The sequence below is a fragment of the Athene noctua genome, chromosome 22 (assembly GCF_965140245.1).
Source record: "Athene noctua chromosome 22, bAthNoc1.hap1.1, whole genome shotgun sequence".
In the NCBI taxonomy this organism is placed as follows: Eukaryota; Metazoa; Chordata; class Aves; order Strigiformes; family Strigidae; genus Athene; species Athene noctua.
The window spans coordinates 13,861-28,737 of NC_134058.1; positions in this window are offsets into that span (position 1 = coordinate 13,861).

Consider the following 14,877-nt stretch of genomic DNA (forward strand, 5'->3'; position numbering starts at 1 on the left):
GCCTCAAGAGGCTGGAAGAGGGAGGCAGGCAGGCAGTCTACACGAGGCTGCAAGACGGAGAGAGGGAGGGAGGCAGTCTGTAAGATGAAGGGAGGGAGGGAGGGAGGCAAGCTGGCAGGGTGCAAGAGGCTGCAAGAGAGAGGGAGGCAGGCAGGCAGACTGAAAGAGGCTGCAAGACGAAGAAAAGAAGGTATATATGGAGGGAGGGAAAAAGGTAGGCTGCAAGAAGGAGGGAGGCATGCAAGTTAAAGAGGCTGAAAGAGGGAGGCATGCAGGCACGCTGCAAGAGGCTGCAAGAAGGCGGGAGGCAGGCAGCCAGGTTGCAAGATCAAGGGAGGCATGCAGGCAGGCATTGTGCAAGAAGATGCAAGAGGGAGGGAGGCAGACAGGCACGCTGCAAGAGGATGCCAAAGGCATGGAGGCAGGCAGGCTGGCAGGATGCAAGAGGGAGGCAGGCAGGCTGGCCGGCAGGGTGCTAGAGGCTGCAAGAGGGAACGAGGCAGGCAGGCAGGCAGGGTGCAAGAGGCTGCAAGAGGGAAGGAGGCAGGCAGGGTGCAAGAGGCTGCAAGAGGGAGCAAGGCACGCAGGCAAGCTGCAAGAGGCTGCAAGAGGAAGGCAGGAAGGAAAGAGTAAGGGAGGGAGGCAGGCTGCAAGACGCTGAAAGTGGGTAGGAGGCAGTCAGGCAGGCTGCAAGAGGCTACAAGAGGGGGGGAGGCAGGCAGGCAGGGTGCAAGAGGCTACAAGAGACGGGGAGGAAGGCAGGCAGGCTGCAAGAGTCTGCAAGAGGGGGGAGGAAGGCAGGCAGGCTGCAAGAGTCTGCAAGACAGAGTAAAGAAGGTATATATGGAGCGAGGGAAAAAAGGTAGGCTGCAAGAAGAAGGGAGACATGCAAGTTAAAGAGGCTGAAAGAGTGAGGCATGGAGATAGGCTGCAAGAGGCTGCAAGAGCGAGGGAGGCAGGCAAGCAAGCTGAAAATGACTGCAAGAGGGAGGGAAGGACGCAGCCAGGAAGCCTGCAAGAGGATGCAAGAGGGATGGAAGCAGGCAGGCTGGCAGGGTGCAAGAAGCTGCAAGAGGGAGGGAGGCAGGCAGGCAAGCTGCAAGAGGCTGCAAGATGGAGGGAGCAGGCGAGAGTAAGGGAGGGAGGCAGGCAGGCTGCAAGAGGTTGAAAGAGGGTAGGAGGCAGTCAGACAGGCTGCAAGATGCTACAGGAGGAGGGGAGGCAGGCAGGCAGGCTGCAGGAGGCTGCAAGATGTGGGGAGGCAGGCAGGCAGGCTGCAAGAGGGAGGGAGGCTTGGCGTAAGTGAAGGGCGGGAAAAAGTGGAGGCGCACATGGAGTGGAAGGAGCAAAATGACTGGCAGGCTGCAGGAAAGTGGAGGCCTAGACGCCACAGGGCAAATTTCTGCCAGGAAAGCGGAGATGCCGGAAGGCGGTGCACGCTCTGATGGGCATTAGTGTTTGAAAAGGGCTGGATAGCCAAAAAGGGATGAGAGGCCCTGGTGGAATTAGAGACGGTGAAATCACTTAGAAAAGGAAGGGGGGGGGGGGGGGGGGGGGGGGGAATCTACAGGCATATGTTGGAAGCTAACAGGCTCACGGAGCAAGACAGAGGAAGAGAGGTAATGATGGGTCGAGACTAGAAAGACAGAGAGAAATCACCTGTGGGGGGAAAGGAAGGTGGGAAGGAGGGAGAGCAAGGCACGGTCAAGAAGACAGAGGGATTGAAGGCATAAGAGAGCAACAGATTGAGAAAGGGAGAGGGATCGGGACGGGCTACAAGCTGAAAGGGAAAGGCCCACGGAGCAGAAGGGAAGGGCACGGGAGCTGGGCACGAGTTTGTACTAGGAAAGAACACCACCGAGAGGGGTATGGATCTCTACAGGCAAAATGCTTGGCAGAGGATGGAGGACCGAGAGAAGAAGGGAAAAGGGGAAAAGGAAGAGGCAGTGAGGAAGTGATGGAGAAAGAAACAGTAGCAACTGAGAGATGAGAAGAGGGACAGGTCCGAGGCAGAGAGGTGGAGAAAGAGCATCAAGCCAGGGATGGGAACAGGCCAGACGGATCAGGAGAGAGGAGGCAGCATTGAGGCATCCAGAAGACAGGTGAGCAAAAGGGAGACAGAGAGCAGGAGATGACTGCGGAAGAAATAGAGACGGGGAGTGGGATGCTGGCCTAGAACCAACAAGAGCAACAGAGAGAAAGACAGACGGGTGGAGAACGAGAAAAGACAGAAGAGAGAACAAGAGAGAGAGATGAAGCAACCAATAGATTCAAAGTCTTCCATCGATTCAATTCTTCAAAGAGCACATCAAGGCAGGAACGCAGGCAATGCAGAAAAGCTGCAAGAGACCTAAAAGAGAGGCTGGAAGGGAAATAAAGACCAGAAAAATGTGGTATCCAAAACGGGGTGGGAGGCTGGAGGGCAGTAGAGGCCAGAAAAAAATGGAGGCCAAAAAGAGGAGGGAGGCTGAAACGAGGTGGGATGCTGGAGGGCAGTAGAGGCCAGAAAAAAATGGAGGCCAAAAAGAGGAGGGAGGCTGAAACGAGGTGGGAGGCTGGAGGGCGGTAGAGGCCAGGAAAACCATGGAGGCCAAAAAGAGGTGGGAGGCTGAAACGAGGTGGGAGGCTTGAGGGCAGTAGAGGCCAGAAAAAAATGGAGGCCGTGATAAAGTGGGAGGCTAAAATGGAGTGGGAGGCTGGAGAGCAGTAGAGGCCAGAAAAAAAATGGAGGCCGTGATAAAGTGGGAGGCTAAAATGGAGTGGGAGGCTGGAGACAGTAGAGGCTAAAAAAAAAAAATGGAGACAGAAAAAAAATAGGTGGGAGACTGAAACAGAGTGGAAGCCTGCAGGGCAGTAGAGAGTAGAAAAAATTGGAGACCAATAAAAGGTGGGGTGTTGAAATGGAGTGTGAAGCCAGGGGCAGGTAGAGGCAAGAAAAATCAGAGATGGCAAGAGGGAGGAATGGAGGGAGGGAGGGTGGGAACAACGAAGGCAGGCTGCAAAAGGCTGCAAAATGAAGAGAGGAAGTTATATAGGGAGGGAGTCAGGCTTCAAGAGAGAGGGAGGGAGGCAGGCCTCAAGAGGCTGGAAGAGGGAGGCAGGCAGGCAGTCTACACGAGGCTGCAAGACGGAGAAAAGAAGGTATATATGGAGGGAGGGAAAAAGGTAGGCTGCAAGAAGGAGGGAGGCATGCAAGTTAAAGAGGCTGAAAGAGGGAGGCATGCAGGCACGCTGCAAGAGGCTGCAAGAAGGCGGGAGGCAGGCAGCCAGGTTGCAAGATCAAGGGAGGCATGCAGGCAGGCATTGTGCAAGAGGATGCAAGAGGGAGGGAGGCAGACAGGCACGCTGAAAATGACTGCAAGAGGGAGGGAAGGACGCAGCCAGGCAGGCTGCAAGAGGATGCCAGAGGCATGGAGGCAGGCAGGCTGGCAGGCTGCAAGAGGGAGGCAGGCAGGCTGGCCAGCAGGGTGCTAGAGCCTGCAAGAGCGAGGGAGGCAGGCAGGCACGCTGCAAGAGGGAGGGAGGCAGGCAGGCCAGCAGGGTGCAAGAGGCTGCAAGAGGGAGGGAGCAGGCAAGAGTAAGGGAGGGAGGCAGGCAGGCAGGCTGCGAGAGTTTGAAAGAGAGTACGAGGCAGTCAGGCAGGCTGCAAGAGGCTACAAGTCGGGGGAGGCAGGCAGGCCGGCAGGGTGCAAGAGGCTGCAAGAGGGAAGGAGGCAGGCAGGCAGGCAGGGTGCAAGAGGCTGCAAGAGGGAGCAAGGCAGGCAGGCAAGCTGCAAGAGGCTGCAAGAAGGAGCAAGGCAGGCAGGCAAGCTGCAAGAGGCTGCAAGAGGAAGGCAGGAAGGAAAGAGTAAGGGAGGGAGGCAGGCTGCAAGACGCTGAAAGTGGGTAGGAGGCAGTCAGGCAGGCTGCAAGAGGCTACAAGAGGGGGGGAGGCAGGCAGGCAGGGTGCAAGTGTCTGCAAGAGGCGGGGAGGAAGGCAGGCAGGCTGCAAGAGTCTGCAAGAGGGGGGAGGAAGGCAGGCAGGCTGCAAGAGGATGCAAGACAGAGAAAAGAAGGTATATATGGAGCGAGGGAAAAAAGGTAGGCTGCAAGAAGGAGGGAGACATGCAAGTTAAAGAGGCTGAAAGAGTGAGGAATAGAGATAGTCTGCAAGAGGCTGCAAGAGGGCAGGGGGCAGGGAGCCAGGTTGCAAGATCAAGGGAGGCACGCAGGCAGGCATTGTGCAAGAGGATGCAAGAGGGAAGGAGGCAGGCAAGCAAGCTGAAATTGACTGCAAGAGGGAGGGAAGGACGCAGCCAGGAAGCCTGCAAGAGGATGCAAGAGGGATGGAAGCAGGCAGGCTGGCAGGGTGCAAGAAGCTGCAAGAGGGAGGGAGGCAGGCAGGCAGGCAAGCTGCAAGAGGCTGCAAGAGGGAGGGAGCAGGCGAGAGTAAGGGAGGGAGGCAGGCAGGCTGCAAGAGGTTGAAAGAGGGTAGGAGGCAGTCAGACAGGCTGCAAGATGCTACAGGAGGAGGGGAGGCAGGCAGGCAGGCTGCAGGAGGCTGCAAGATGTGGGGAGGCAGGCAGGCAGGCTGCAAGAGGGAGGGAGGCTTGGCGTAAGTGAAGGGCGGGAAAAAGTGGAGGCGCACATGGAGTGGAAGGAGCAAAATGACTGGCAGGCTGCAGGAAAGTGGAGGCCTAGACGCCACAGGGCAAATTTCTGCCAGGAAAGCGGAGATGCCGGAAGGCGGTGCACGCTCTGATGGGCATTAGTGTTTGAAAAGGGCTGGATAGCCAAAAAGGGATGAGAGGCCCTGGTGGAATTAGAGACGGTGAAATCACTTAGAAAAGGAAGGGGGGGGGGGATCTACAGGCATATGTTGGAAGCAAAACAGGCTCACGGAGCAAGACAGAGGAAGAGAGGTAATGATGGGTCGAGACTAGAAAGACAGAGAGAAATCACCTGTGGGGGGAAAGGAAGGTGGGAAGGAGGGAGAGCAAGGCACGGTCAAGAAGACAGAGGGATTGAAGGCATAAGAGAGCAACAGATTGAGAAAGGGAGAGGGATCGGGACGGGCTACAAGCTGAAAGGGAAAGGCCCACAGAGCAGAAGGGAAGGGCACGGGAGCTGGGCACGAGTTTGTACTAGGAAAGAACACCACCGAGAGGGGTATGGATCTCTACAGGCAAAATGCTTGGCAGAGGATGGAGGACCGAGAGAAGAAGGGAAAAGGGGAAAAGGAAGAGGCAGTGAGGAAGTGATGGAGAAAGAAACAGTAGCAACTGAGAGATGAGAAGAGGGACAGGTCCGAGGCAGAGAGGTGGAGAAAGAGCATCAAGCCAGGGATGGGAACAGGCCAGATGGATCAGGAAAGAGAGGAGGCAGCATTGAGGCATCCAGAAGACAGGTGAGCAACAGGGAGACAGAGAGCAGGAGACGACTGCGGAAGAAAGAGAGACGGGGAGTGGGATGCTGGCCTAGAACCAACAAGAGCAACAGAGAGAAAGACAGACGGGTGGAGAACGAGAAAAGACAGAAGAGAGAACAAGAGAGAGAGATGAAGCAACCAATAGATCAAAGTCTTCCATCGATTCAATTCTTCAAAGAGCACATCAAGGCAGGAACGCAGGCAGTGCAGAAAAGGTGCAAGAGACCTAAAAGAGAGGCTGGAAGGGAAATAAAGACCAGAAAAATGTGGTATCAAAAAGGGGGTGGGAGGCTGGAGGGCAGTAGAGGCCAGGAAAACACTGGAGGCTGAAAAGAGCTGGGAGGCTGAAACGAGGTGGGAGGCTGGAGAGCAGTAGAGGCCAGAAAAAAAATGGAGGCCGTGATAAAGTGGGAGGCTAAAATGGAGTGGGAGGCTGGAGACAGTAGAGGCTAAAAAAAAAAAAATGGAGACAGAAAAAAAATAGGTGGGAGACTGAAACAGAGTGGAAGCCTGCAGGGCAGTAGAGAGTAGAAAAAATTGGAGACCAATAAAAGGTGGGGTGTTGAAATGGAGTGTGAAGCCAGGGGCAGGTAGAGGCAAGATAAATCAGAGATGGCAAGAGGGAGGAATGGAGGGAGGGAGGGTGGGAACAACGAAGGCAGGCTGCAAAAGGCTGCAAAATGAAGAGAGGAAGTTATATAGGGAGGGAGTCAGGCTTCAAGAGAGAGGGAGGGAGGCAGGCCTCAAGAGGCTGGAAGAGGGAGGCAGGCAGGCAGTCTACACGAGGCTGCAAGACGGAGAGAGGGAGGGAGGCAGTCTGTAAGATGAAGGGAGGGAGGGAGGGAGGCAAGCTGGCAGGGTGCAAGAGGCTGCAAGAGAGAGGGAGGCAGGCAGGCAGACTGAAAGAGGCTGCAAGACGAAGAAAAGAAGGTATATATGGAGGGAGGGAAAAAGGTAGGCTGCAAGAAGGAGGGAGGCATGCAAGTTAAAGAGGCTGAAAGAGGGAGGCATGCAGGCACGCTGCAAGAGGCTGCAAGAAGGCGGGAGGCAGGCAGCCAGGTTGCAAGATCAAGGGAGGCATGCAGGCAGGCATTGTGCAAGAAGATGCAAGAGGGAGGGAGGCAGACAGGCACGCTGCAAGAGGATGCCAAAGGCATGGAGGCAGGCAGGCTGGCAGGATGCAAGAGGGAGGCAGGCAGGCTGGCCGGCAGGGTGCTAGAGGCTGCAAGAGGGAACGAGGCAGGCAGGCAGGCAGGGTGCAAGAGGCTGCAAGAGGGAAGGAGGCAGGCAGGGTGCAAGAGGCTGCAAGAGGGAGCAAGGCACGCAGGCAAGCTGCAAGAGGCTGCAAGAGGAAGGCAGGAAGGAAAGAGTAAGGGAGGGAGGCAGGCTGCAAGACGCTGAAAGTGGGTAGGAGGCAGTCAGGCAGGCTGCAAGAGGCTACAAGAGGGGGGGAGGCAGGCAGGCAGGGTGCAAGAGGCTACAAGAGACGGGGAGGAAGGCAGGCAGGCTGCAAGAGTCTGCAAGAGGGGGGAGGAAGGCAGGCAGGCTGCAAGAGTCTGCAAGACAGAGTAAAGAAGGTATATATGGAGCGAGGGAAAAAAGGTAGGCTGCAAGAAGAAGGGAGACATGCAAGTTAAAGAGGCTGAAAGAGTGAGGCATGGAGATAGGCTGCAAGAGGCTGCAAGAGCGAGGGAGGCAGGCAAGCAAGCTGAAAATGACTGCAAGAGGGAGGGAAGGACGCAGCCAGGAAGCCTGCAAGAGGATGCAAGAGGGATGGAAGCAGGCAGGCTGGCAGGGTGCAAGAAGCTGCAAGAGGGAGGGAGGCAGGCAGGCAAGCTGCAAGAGGCTGCAAGATGGAGGGAGCAGGCGAGAGTAAGGGAGGGAGGCAGGCAGGCTGCAAGAGGTTGAAAGAGGGTAGGAGGCAGTCAGACAGGCTGCAAGATGCTACAGGAGGAGGGGAGGCAGGCAGGCAGGCTGCAGGAGGCTGCAAGATGTGGGGAGGCAGGCAGGCAGGCTGCAAGAGGGAGGGAGGCTTGGCGTAAGTGAAGGGCGGGAAAAAGTGGAGGCGCACATGGAGTGGAAGGAGCAAAATGACTGGCAGGCTGCAGGAAAGTGGAGGCCTAGACGCCACAGGGCAAATTTCTGCCAGGAAAGCGGAGATGCCGGAAGGCGGTGCACGCTCTGATGGGCATTAGTGTTTGAAAAGGGCTGGATAGCCAAAAAGGGATGAGAGGCCCTGGTGGAATTAGAGACGGTGAAATCACTTAGAAAAGGAAGGGGGGGGGGGGGGGGGGGAATCTACAGGCATATGTTGGAAGCAAAACAGGCTCACGGAGCAAGACAGAGGAAGAGAGGTAATGATGGGTCGAGACTAGAAAGACAGAGAGAAATCACCTGTGGGGGGAAAGGAAGGTGGGAAGGAGGGAGAGCAAGGCACGGTCAAGAAGACAGAGGGATTGAAGGCATAAGAGAGCAACAGATTGAGAAAGGGAGAGGGATCGGGACGGGCTACAAGCTGAAAGGGAAAGGCCCACGGAGCAGAAGGGAAGGGCACGGGAGCTGGGCACGAGTTTGTACTAGGAAAGAACACCACCGAGAGGGGTATGGATCTCTACAGGCAAAATGCTTGGCAGAGGATGGAGGACCGAGAGAAGAAGGGAAAAGGGGAAAAGGAAGAGGCAGTGAGGAAGTGATGGAGAAAGAAACAGTAGCAACTGAGAGATGAGAAGAGGGACAGGTCCGAGGCAGAGAGGTGGAGAAAGAGCATCAAGCCAGGGATGGGAACAGGCCAGACGGATCAGGAGAGAGGAGGCAGCATTGAGGCATCCAGAAGACAGGTGAGCAACAGGGAGACAGAGAGCAGGAGACGACTGCGGAAGAAATAGAGACGGGGAGTGGGATGCTGGCCTAGAACCAACAAGAGCAACAGAGAGAAAGACAGACGGGTGGAGAACGAGAAAAGACAGAAGAGAGAACAAGAGAGAGAGATGAAGCAACCAATAGATTCAAAGTCTTCCATCGATTCAATTCTTCAAAGAGCACATCAAGGCAGGAACGCAGGCAATGCAGAAAAGCTGCAAGAGACCTAAAAGAGAGGCTGGAAGGGAAATAAAGACCAGAAAAATGTGGTATCCAAAACGGGGTGGGAGGCTGGAGGGCAGTAGAGGCCAGAAAAAAATGGAGGCCAAAAAGAGGAGGGAGGCTGAAACGAGGTGGGAGGCTCGAGGGCAGTAGAGGCCAGAAAAAAATGGAGGCCAAAAAGAGGAGGGAGGCTGAAATGAGGTGGGAGGCTGGAGGGCGGTAGAGGCCAGGAAAACCATGGAGGCCAAAAAGAGGTGGGAGGCTGAAACGAGGTGGGAGGCTTGAGGGCAGTAGAGGCCAGAAAAAAATGGAGGCCGTGATAAAGTGGGAGGCTAAAATGGAGTGGGAGGCTGGAGAGCAGTAGAGGCCAGAAAAAAATGGAGGCCGTGATAAAGTGGGAGGCTAAAATGGAGTGGGAGGCTGGAGACAGTAGAGGCTAAAAAAAAAAATGGAGACAGAAAAAAAATAGGTGGGAGACTGAAACAGAGTGGAAGCCTGCAGGGCAGTAGAGAGTAGAAAAAATTGGAGACCAATAAAAGGTGGGGTGTTGAAATGGAGTGTGAAGCCAGGGGCAGGTAGAGGCAAGAAAAATCAGAGATGGCAAGAGGGAGGAATGGAGGGAGGGAGGGTGGGAACAACGAAGGCAGGCTGCAAAAGGCTGCAAAATGAAGAGAGGAAGTTATATAGGGAGGGAGTCAGGCTTCAAGAGAGAGGGAGGGAGGCAGGCCTCAAGAGGCTGGAAGAGGGAGGCAGGCAGGCAGTCTACACGAGGCTGCAAGACGGAGAAAAGAAGTTATATATGGAGGGAGGGAAAAAGGTAGGCTGCAAGAAGGAGGGAGGCATGCAAGTTAAAGAGGCTGAAAGAGGGAGGCATGCAGGCACGCTGCAAGAGGCTGCAAGAAGGCGGGAGGCAGGCAGCCAGGTTGCAAGATCAAGGGAGGCATGCAGGCAGGCATTGTGCAAGAGGATGCAAGAGGGAGGGAGGCAGACAGGCACGCTGAAAATGACTGCAAGAGGGAGGGAAGGACGCAGCCAGGCAGGCTGCAAGAGGATGCCAGAGGCATGGAGGCAGGCAGGCTGGCAGGCTGCAAGAGGGAGGCAGGCAGGCTGGCCAGCAGGGTGCTAGAGCCTGCAAGAGCGAGGGAGGCAGGCAGGCACGCTGCAAGAGGGAGGGAGGCAGGCAGGCCAGCAGGGTGCAAGAGGCTGCAAAAGGGAGGGAGCAGGCAAGAGTAAGGGAGGGAGGCAGGCAGGCAGGCTGCGAGAGTTTGAAAGAGAGTACGAGGCAGTCAGGCAGGCTGCAAGAGGCTACAAGTCGGGGGAGGCAGGCAGGCCGGCAGGGTGCAAGAGGCTGCAAGAGGGAAGGAGGCAGGCAGGCAGGCAGGGTGCAAGAGGCTGCAAGAGGGAGCAAGGCAGGCAGGCAAGCTGCAAGAGGCTGCAAGAAGGAGCAAGGCAGGCAGGCAAGCTGCAAGAGGCTGCAAGAGGAAGGCAGGAAGGAAAGAGTAAGGGAGGGAGGCAGGCTGCAAGACGCTGAAAGTGGGTAGGAGGCAGTCAGGCAGGCTGCAAGAGGCTACAAGAGGGGGGGAGGCAGGCAGGCAGGGTGCAAGTGTCTGCAAGAGGCGGGGAGGAAGGCAGGTAGGCTGCAAGAGTCTGCAAGAGGGGGGAGGAAGGCAGGCAGGCTGCAAGAGGATGCAAGACAGAGAAAAGAAGGTATATATGGAGCGAGGGAAAAAAGGTAGGCTGCAAGAAGGAGGGAGACATGCAAGTTAAAGAGGCTGAAAGAGTGAGGAATAGAGATAGTCTGCAAGAGGCTGCAAGAGGGCAGGGGGCAGGGAGCCAGGTTGCAAGATCAAGGGAGGCACGCAGGCAGGCATTGTGCAAGAGGATGCAAGAGGGAAGGAGGCAGGCAAGCAAGCTGAAATTGACTGCAAGAGGGAGGGAAGGACGCAGCCAGGAAGCCTGCAAGAGGATGCAAGAGGGATGGAAGCAGGCAGGCTGGCAGGGTGCAAGAAGCTGCAAGAGGGAGGGAGGCAGGCAGGCAGGCAAGCTGCAAGAGGCTGCAAGAGGGAGGGAGCAGGCGAGAGTAAGGGAGGGAGGCAGGCAGGCTGCAAGAGGTTGAAAGAGGGTAGGAGGCAGTCAGACAGGCTGCAAGATGCTACAGGAGGAGGGGAGGCAGGCAGGCAGGCTGCAGGAGGCTGCAAGATGTGGGGAGGCAGGCAGGCAGGCTGCAAGAGGGAGGGAGGCTTGGCGTAAGTGAAGGGCGGGAAAAAGTGGAGGCGCACATGGAGTGGAAGGAGCAAAATGACTGGCAGGCTGCAGGAAAGTGGAGGCCTAGACGCCACAGGGCAAATTTCTGCCAGGAAAGCGGAGATGCCGGAAGGCGGTGCACGCTCTGATGGGCATTAGTGTTTGAAAAGGGCTGGATAGCCAAAAAGGGATGAGAGGCCCTGGTGGAATTAGAGACGGTGAAATCACTTAGAAAAGGAAGGGGGGGGGGGGATCTACAGGCATATGTTGGAAGCAAAACAGGCTCACGGAGCAAGACAGAGGAAGAGAGGTAATGATGGGTCGAGACTAGAAAGACAGAGAGAAATCACCTGTGGGGGGAAAGGAAGGTGGGAAGGAGGGAGAGCAAGGCACGGTCAAGAAGACAGAGGGATTGAAGGCATAAGAGAGCAACAGATTGAGAAAGGGAGAGGGATCGGGACGGGCTACAAGCTGAAAGGGAAAGGCCCACAGAGCAGAAGGGAAGGGCACGGGAGCTGGGCACGAGTTTGTACTAGGAAAGAACACCACCGAGAGGGGTATGGATCTCTACAGGCAAAATGCTTGGCAGAGGATGGAGGACCGAGAGAAGAAGGGAAAAGGGGAAAAGGAAGAGGCAGTGAGGAAGTGATGGAGAAAGAAACAGTAGCAACTGAGAGATGAGAAGAGGGACAGGTCCGAGGCAGAGAGGTGGAGAAAGAGCATCAAGCCAGGGATGGGAACAGGCCAGACGGATCAGGAGAAAGGAGGCAGCGTTGAGGCATCCAGAAGACAGGTGAGCAAAAGGGAGACAGAGAGCAGGAGACGACTGCGGAAGAAATAGAGACGGGGAGTGGGATGCTGGCCTAGAACCAACAAGAGCAACAGAGAGAAAGACAGACGGGTGGAGAACGAGAAAAGACAGAAGAGAGAACAAGAGAGAGAGATGAAGCAACCAATAGATTCAAAGTCTTCCATCGATTCAATTCTTCAAAGAGCACATCAAGGCAGGAACGCAGGCAGTGCAGAAAAGCTGCAAGAGACCTAAAAGAGAGGCTGGAAGGGAAATAAAGACCAGAAAAATGTGGTATCCAAAACGGGGTGGGAGGCTGGAGGGCAGTAGAGGCCAGAAAAAAATGGAGGCCAAAAAGAGGAGGGAGGCTGAAACGAGGTGGGAGGCTGGAGGGCAGTAGAGGCCAGAAAAAAATGGAGGCCAAAAAGAGGAGGGAGGCTGAAACGAGGTGGGAGGCTTGAGGGCAGTAGAGGCCAGGAAAACCATGGAGGCCAAAAAGAGGTGGGAGGCTGAAATGGGGTGGGAGGCTTGAGGGCAGTAGAGGCCAGAAAAAAATGGAGGCCGTGATAAAGTGGGAGGCTAAAATGGAGTGGGAGGCTGGAGAGCAGTAGAGGCTAGAAAAAAATGGAGACCAAAAAAAAAAAAAGGTGGGAGACTGAAACAGAGTGGAAGCCTGCAGGGCAGTAGAGAGTAGAAAAAATTGGAGACCAATAAAAGGTGGGGTGTTGAAATGGAGTGTGAAGCCAGGGGCAGGTAGAGGCAAGAAAAATCAGAGATGGCAAGAGGGAGGAATGGAGGGAGGGAGGGTGGGAACAACGAAGGCAGGCTGCAAAAGGCTGCAAAATGAAGAGAGGAAGTTATATAGGGAGGGAGTCAGGCTTCAAGAGAGAGGGAGGGAGGCAGGCCTCAAGAGGCTGGAAGAGGGAGGCAGGCAGGCAGTCTACACGAGGCTGCAAGACGGAGAAAAGAAGGTATATATGGAGGGAGGGAAAAAGGTAGGCTGCAAGAAGGAGGGAGGCATGCAAGTTAAAGAGGCTGAAAGAGGGAGGCATGCAGGCACGCTGCAAGAGGCTGCAAGAAGGCGGGAGGCAGGCAGCCAGGTTGCAAGATCAAGGGAGGCATGCAGGCAGGCATTGTGCAAGAGGATGCAAGAGGGAGGGAGACAGACAGGCACGCTGAAAATGACTGCAAGAGGGAGGGAAGGACACAGCCAGGCAGGCTGCAAGAGGATGCCAGAGGCACGGAGGCAGGCAGGCTGGCAGGCTGCAAGAGGGAGGCAGGCAGGCTGGCCAGCAGGGTGCTAGAGCCTGCAAGAGCGAGGGAGGCAGGCAGGCACGCTGCAAGAGGGAGGGAGGCAGGCAGGCCAGCAGGGTGCAAGAGGCTGCAAGAGGGAGGGAGCAGGCAAGAGTAAGGGAGGGAGGCAGGCAGGCAGGCTGCGAGAGTTTGAAAGAGAGTACGAGGCAGTCAGGCAGGCTGCAAGAGGCTACAAGTCGGGGGAGGCAGGCAGGCCGGCAGGGTGCAAGAGGCTGCAAGAGGGAGCGAGGCAGGCAGGCAAGCTGCAAGAGGCTGCAAGAAGGAGCAAGGCAGGCAGGCAAGCTGCAAGAGGCTGCAAGAGGAAGGCAGGAAGGAAAGAGTAAGGGAGGGAGGCAGGCTGCAAGACGCTGAAAGTGGGTAGGAGGCAGTCAGGCAGGCTGCAAGAGGCTACAAGAGGGGGGGAGGCAGGCAGGCAGGGTGCAAGTGTCTGCAAGAGGCGGGGAGGAAGGCAGGCAGGCTGCAGGAGGCTGCAAGAGGCTGCAGGACAAAGGGAAGCAGGCAGGCAGGCTGCAAGAGGGAGGGAGGCTTGGCGTAAGTGAAGGGCGGGAAAAAGTGGAGGCGCACATGGAGTGGAAGGAGCAAAATGACTGGCAGGCTGCAGGAAAGTGGAGGCCTAGACGCCACAGGGCAAATTTCTGCCAGGAAAGCGGAGATGCCGGAAGGCGGTGCACGCTCTGATGGGCATTAGTGTTTGAAAAGGGCTGGATAGCCAAAAAGGGATGAGAGGCCCTGGTGGAATTAGAGACGGTGAAATCACTTAGAAAAGGAAGGGGGGGGGGGGGGGGGGGGGGAATCTACAGGCATATGTTGGAAGCTAACAGGCTCACGGAGCAAGACAGAGGAAGAGAGGTAATGATGGGTCGAGACTAGAAAGACAGAGAGAAATCACCTGTGGGGGGAAAGGAAGGTGGGAAGGAGGGAGAGCAAGGCACGGTCAAGAAGACAGAGGGATTGAAGGCATAAGAGAGCAACAGATTGAGAAAGGGAGAGGGATCGGGACGGGCTACAAGCTGAAAGGGAAAGGCCCACGGAGCAGAAGGGAAGGGCACGGGAGCTGGGCACGAGTTTGTACTAGGAAAGAACACCACCGAGAGGGGTATGGATCTCTACAGGCAAAATGCTTGGCAGAGGATGGAGGACCGAGAGAAGAAGGGAAAAGGGGAAAAGGAAGAGGCAGTGAGGAAGTGATGGAGAAAGAAACAGTAGCAACTGAGAGATGAGAAGAGGGACAGGTCCGAGGCAGAGAGGTGGAGAAAGAGCATCAAGCCAGGGATGGGAACAGGCCAGATGGATCAGGAAAGAGAGGAGGCAGCATTGAGGCATCCAGAAGACAGGTGAGCAACAGGGAGACAGAGAGCAGGAGACGACTGCGGAAGAAATAGAGACGGGGAGTGGGATGCTGGCCTAGAACCAACAAGAGCAACAGAGAGAAAGACAGACGGGTGGAGAACGAGAAAAGACAGAAGAGAGAACAAGAGAGAGAGATGAAGCAACCAATAGATTCAAAGTCTTCCATCGATTCAATTCTTCAAAGAGCACATCAAGGCAGGAACGCAGGCAGTGCAGAAAAGCTGCAAGAGACCTAAAAGAGAGGCTGGAAGGGAAATACAGGCCAGAAAAATGTGGTATCCAAAACGGGGTGGGAGGCTGGAGGGCAGTAGAGGCCAGAAAAAAATGGAGGCCAAAAGGAGGAGGGAGGCTGAAATGAGGTGGGAGGCTGGAGGGCAGTAGAGGCCAGAAAAAAATGGAGGCCAAAAAGAGGAGGGAGGCTGAAACGAGGTGGGAGGCTGGAGGGCAGTAGAGGCCAGGAAAACCATGGAGGCCAAAAAGAGGTGGGAAGCTGAAATGGGGTGGGAGGCTTGAGGGCAGTAGAGGCCAGAAAAATATGGAGGCCGTGATAAAGTGGGAGGCTAAAATGGAGTGGGAGGTTGGAGAGCAGTAGAGGCTAGAAAAAAATGGAGACAAAAAAAAAAAAAGGTGGGAGACTGAAACAGAGTGGAAGCCTGCAGGGCAGTAGAAAGTAGAAAAAATTGGAGACCAA